The following is a 6,375-nucleotide window of genomic DNA, read 5'->3' on the forward strand; positions in this document are numbered from 1 at the left end:
ACTGCTGTCCCATCAATGTTGATAGGGGGGTGCTACCTCTGCGGTTTCCTGAAGTCCACGATCATCTCCTATGATTTGTTGACGTTGAGTGTGAGGTTATTTTCCTGACACCACACTCCGAGGGCCCTCACCTCCCTCTCATCATTGATGGTAATCAAGCCTACCACTGTATTGTTGTCTGCAAACTTGATGATTGAGTTGTTAGGCTGCATGGCCACGCAGTCATGGGTGAACAGGGAGTACAGGAGAGGGCTCAGAACACACCCTTGTGGGGCCCCAGTGTTGAGGATCAGCGGGGTGGAGGTGTTGTTTCCTACCTTCACCACCTGGGGGAGGCTCGTCAGGAAGTACAAGACCCAGTTGCACAGGGCGGGGTTCAGACACAGGGCCTCGAGCTTAATGATGAGTTTGGAGGGTACTATGGTGTTAAATGCTGAGCAGTAATCGATGAACATTATTCTTAGATAGGTATTTCTCTTGTCCAGATGCGTTAGGGCAGTGTGCAGTGTGATTGTGATTGCGTAGTCTGTGGACCTATTAAGCAAATTGGAGTGGGTCTAGGGTGTCAGGTAAGGTGGAGGTGATATGATCCTTGACTAGTCTCTCAAAGCATGATGATGGAGGTAATTTAGCTCAGTTACCTTAGCTTTCTTGTGAACAGGAACAATGGTGGCCCTCTTGAAGCATGTGGGAACAGCAGACTGGGACAGGGATTGATTGAATATGTTCGTAAACACACCAGCCAGCTGGTCTGCACATGCTCTGAGGACACGGCTAGGGATGCCATCTGGGCCGGCAGCCTTGCGGGGGTTAACGCGTTTAAATGTTTTACTCACGTTGGCAGTGGTAAAGGAGAGCCCGCAGGTTTTGGTAGCAGGCAGTGTGAGTGGCACTGTATTGTTCTCAAAGCGAGCAAAGAAGTTGTTTAATTTGTTTGGGAGCAAGACGTCAGTTTCCGCGATGAGGCTGGTTTTCTTTTCGTAATACGTGATTGACTGTAGACCCTGCCACATACGTCTCGTGTCTGAGCCTTTGAATTGTGACTCTACTTTGTCCCTATACTGACACTTAGCTTGTTTGATTGCCTTGCGAAGGGAATAACTCCACTGTTTGTATTCGGTCAAACAGTCAAGGGGTATTCAGACCCCTTGACTTTTTCTACATTTTGTTATATTACAGCCTTATTTTAGTCAATTTAATAAAATAATTTAAAAAATGAAATATCACATTTACATAAGTATTCAGACCCTTTACGCAGGGAGACCTGCGACGAAGTCCAGAGATATGTGACCAGGGATGAAGCGGGAGTAACTTCCGGGCAGCCTCTCTCCCGGACAACAAAGAATCTAAAACCTTTTTCACCTCAGCCACGAAATCCTCCAGACTAAATCACATGGCAGATTGTTATTCCCACACGACCGTAGCCCAGATGAGGGCCATCCTGGACATCAGCATTATGAAGTATTCTATCCTCGAGCTCCGAGGGAAAGGACGAGGGCTGCAGCTCAAAGATGAGGGAACACTGCGAGAGCAATGCATTCCGGAGAAGGTAAGCGGGGTTCTCGGGAAGCTGGGGTGGCCTGAAGAGACATGCTGCCGACAGCGGGGTTACTGAGGAGCTGGGAGGTTACTGTTGTGGCTGGATGCCTAACAATGTATTTAAGGCATGGTCTGGTAGGCTTGACGAGACAAGACGAACTGGCAACAGACAAACAGAAAATGCAGGTATAAATGGGGAAAATGGGCGACACCTGGATGGGGGTGGAGACGAGCACAAGACAGGTGAAATAGATCAAGGTGTGATAGTTATATCTACAGCAGCTTTATTTGGACTGATCCTTTCAACACCATACTTCAAAATCTTAGCTTAGTTTGCAGTCATCATCATGAATCAAGTCAACAATCTAATGGCAAATCCTTTTTAATCCTTGTCATATGAAGAGAAATAACTAAGAGAAATTATAAATAAAAATGCATCGGTGCCATTGTACATAATACATTTTACACAACAAGTTGGAAATCGCAAATTCAACAATAATTGGTTTGGAAGGAATCAGTGGCTAACTGCAAGCATTGCAATGCAATCACTAACCTGATATTGTAACGGCCGCTGTCGGTGGAAGAAGGTGAGGACCAAGGTGCAGCGTGGTATGTGTCCATATTTATTAAATGAACAGGGAAATAACAAAATAACAAAGAGAAATGACCGAAAACAGTTCTGGCTGGTGCAGACACACAACAGAAAACAGAAAACAATCACCCACGAAACACAATAGAAAACAGGCTACCTAAATATGGTTCTCAATCAGGGACAACGATTGACAGCTGCCTCTGATTGAGAACCATACCAGGCCAAACACATAAATAGCAAATCATAGAAAAACTAACATAGACAACCTACCCAACTCACGCCCTGACCATACTAAAACAAAGACATAATAAAATAACTAAGGTCAGAACGTGACAGATATTCAGTGGAGTGGGTGTGTGTTCCCAATTCTGGGTTTAACGGTCTCTTTTCCAAGTTCGAAAATATTAGCATTCAGCATTTACTTCTGCCGTGCTCAGAACAACTGGAAACTCAGAACTGGGAAATTTGTTTTCATTGAGTTCAAAACAACTGGGAACTCTGGGTAAAGAACGAGCTCCGACTGGGAAAATGAGTTTTGAACGGTCATCCAACTCGGAATTGCAAGTCGGGAACCCCTTCCTAGAGCTCTGACCTGAAGATCACTGATGTTATCATGATTCCACCTTGTTTTTTTCTGAGTTCCCAGTTGTCTTGAAAGTACCATAAATCCAGAGAATGCCAGACTTTGATGGCAAAGTTTGATGACAAAATTTGCCCATGAAGGACCACCTTTCTGTTCAAGTGAGCACAGCACAACAAGGTGAGTCCGAAAATGTCTTGTACGCTGCTGCATAAATTATGTAATATGCCAAGGAGATATGTGTACTGTAGCTAAGAAAGTAATACTAAGTGCATGTTGTGTAGTAAGATATTAGTAGCCAACGTGCCTCCCCCTAATAGTTTGGTCCTGTTTCCCTCCTAATTTTCCCTACTGTTCTGATTTGGTGCTGCACATGTAGCCTGTAGCCTGTTTTAGAGAAATGCAATCATTGAGCTTTCATTGTCTGCTTATATTCCCCCTTTATTTATCCTACTTTTCTGACTTGGTGTACAAGGAGAATACGCTAAGAACAGCCCATGTTCTGAATTCTGTTCGCTGTATACTTCAAAAGTGCTGAACAAATAGTTATGTTGACTACGTCCATCCTAGCTCGCTCATTAATGTCTTAATCGAAATTACCGATTGCCTCTTATATGCTCATTTCCCCTTATGCCATGGTTTGTACAGCTCAATTTTCAGTAGAAACCACATTTGTTTAATAAACCAATTAGGCACATTTGGGCAGTCTTGATACAACATTTTGAACAGAAATGCAATGGTTAATTGAATCAGTGTAAAACTTTGTACATACACTGCTGCCATATAGTGGCCAAAATCTAAATTGCGCCTATGCTGGAATAATATATTATGGCCTTTCGCAAAGATAATGGTACAAAGAAAATACAAAAAAATATGTTTGTTTTTTCTCTGTATTATCTTTTACCAGCTCTAATGTGTTATATTCTCCTACATTAATTTCACATTTTCACAAACTTCAAAGTTTTCCGCTTCAAATGGTTTTCAAGAATAAGCATATGCTTGCTTCAGGTCCTGAGCTACTGGCAGTTCGATTTTTATTTAACCTTTATTTAACTAGGCGAGTCAGTAAAGAACTAATTCTCTTTTACAATGACAGCCTACTGGGGAACAATGGGTTAACTGCCTTGTTCAGGGGCAGAACAAAAGATTTTTACCTTGTTAGCTCAGAGATTTGATCCAGCAACCTTTCAGCTACTGGCCCAACGTTCTAACAACTATGCTACTTGTGGCCCAAGATTTGGTTATGTCATTTTAGGTGAAAACTGTAAATGAGGCTGAACGAACTGCCAGACAAGGCTCCACTGATATCCAGGTGTAGCAGTGGTAAGGTGTTGGGACAGCTTTATGTAGGCCCTAACAGTGTTTGGGCACAGTTTGTCACCGTTATGGTGCAATTAATGTGTTGTGTTGTGTTGTGTAGTGGGTTTGCTGGCATGCATCTAAAAATAATAATAAGTATTTTGCCCCACCAAGATTTACAGGCTAAAATCTCCACTGATGAAGCCCAAAACAAGCTTTAGTGGAACTTCTAGTTTCCTTTCCGAGCGTAAAGGCTTTGATTTATTCCGCTCCCTTATATCAAGACGTACAGTACTAACGAACGATATTCTGACAATTAATGGCAAAAAAAAAAATACTTTTCAGCAGCAGTGCCCTAGCTACCCTGTCCCTGGTCTGATGAAATGGCTAGTCATAACTCATTCACCTGGAACCAACAGTGCTACCTGAACATGGAGTCACCTCCTCATCAAGAGAACACAAGGGGTATAAGGAGCAGTCTGTCAGTCACCCTGCCCTGGCTGGCTGGCTGGCTGTCTATTGTGGCTCCGTGCTTCTGGCAGAGAGAGCATGCTCTCTTCACACTGGAGCAGTTCCCTTAATACACATTGCCTTTTACTGAGAGTGGAAGCCACAGTGGAAAACTACTCAGGGTAATAACAGAGGGATTAACAGTAAATGAACACATGCAGTGCTGACCACTGAATGTAATCATCACCATGGAAACAACATTACTTCCTTAATGTTGCATTATTCATGTCTGTCCAGGTAACTCAGATTTCTGCATAGACCATGCATTTATGTCAATGTGAGTTTGGTTTCCGCCCATTTTTAAAAAGCCTTTATGGTACCTTAAAATCACATTTATCTCTCAAACCCATCTTGCTGTCCATGTTGTTTAAGTTTTATATTGTGAAGAAAGGTGATTACCGTACTTGGCATTCACTTTTTCTGGTATTGAGTTGACCTTGTGTAATAGTGACGTTACTTCAGCTTCACACCACAGATTAGTGACCTTACCTGGAAGTGATGTAATAAAACATTCCCCGGAGACAGAGTGGCAATTCCAGCCTTCGCTGCCCACCGGCCCTTCAGCCCACCACCGTGGGTTTGGTGTATCTTGGAGTTTATTTATGGGGCCTGTTTTACAGGTCTATATGATTTGCTGCAACTGGTTGCTGCTGATGTTTTTGTTCTCTCTGTGTGTTGAGCCTGCTCTTTTCCAGCCTTACGGGGCTCTCTCCCACTGAGCTCCATGGCATTCATCATCCCAGACAGTGTCACTGCTGTAAAAGTCTCTGGCCGTGTCACATGTGACTCATCTGAGCTCATGGGCAGGGATGACATCCCATCACCCCCTCTGCGATTTATCCCCTTCCCATTGAGACACCAGATTGAACACCTGGGAAATGAGCTGGAGTCTGGGCGAAATGTTTTGGAATCCTGCTCTCAGGGTACCAGCCCCCATGTCGTGTCTGCTGCTGTGGACAGCTGCCGTGAAGCGTTGCATGGGCACCGATCACTAGGCATACCTCACCCGTGTTATAGGCATACCTCACCCGTGTTATAAAATGAACCTCATAACAGGAAAACCACATTTGTTAAAACAGCCAGCTTCAGTCAGCTGATTCTAGCCATCCCTTCTGGTTAGTTCTAGTCGGCAGATTAGTCTACCATTCAGAGGACCCCCACTTTATTAGTGTCTTATTGGTCAAAGTCACGCCAAATACTCATCACCATACCACATTCTCAGTTATCTTAACCATGAGTGGTCAGATGTGTGTGTGTGTGTGTGTGTGATGTGTGTGTGAATGTGGACATCTTCTTCCATTTAATTAACTCCCCTTAACCTGGACATCCGCCTCATTGGTTATCCGTGCAGTTGGTCCTTTTCATGGTAGGAATGTAAGACAAAACATCCAAAGAAAAGTATCATTACATGAACTTTTCAGAGTGCTGGTACTGTGTTCAGCTGTTAGAAATGAATCATACCAAGTTTCTAATTTGAGTCCCATAGCTGGCATGGCCAGCAGCAGTATCAATCTCTAGCCAGAGAAAGGACAACAATTATAACAATAAGGGCCATCCCTTTGCATTTTGTTAACACCTTCTGTTTGAAGATTTATTATCAATAATTGAGGTCCCTAAAATGGATCAAAACAAATCAAATTTGATTTGTTACATGCGCCGGAAAAAAACAGGTGTAGACCTTACAGTGAAAGAAAAGCAGAACCTGACATTAGCTAGAACAGTATGTTTAGTTACACCTTATGAATAGACATTGCCTGAGTCTTAATTCAAAATATTGATATTTATATATAACATATTTTTTGTTATTATATGGTGGGGGTTGACTTTTATATAGTCTAACCTTCACATCTAGGAT

This window comes from Oncorhynchus mykiss, chromosome 12 (genome assembly GCF_013265735.2).
Source record: "Oncorhynchus mykiss isolate Arlee chromosome 12, USDA_OmykA_1.1, whole genome shotgun sequence".
NCBI classification, from domain to species: Eukaryota; Metazoa; Chordata; class Actinopteri; order Salmoniformes; family Salmonidae; genus Oncorhynchus; species Oncorhynchus mykiss.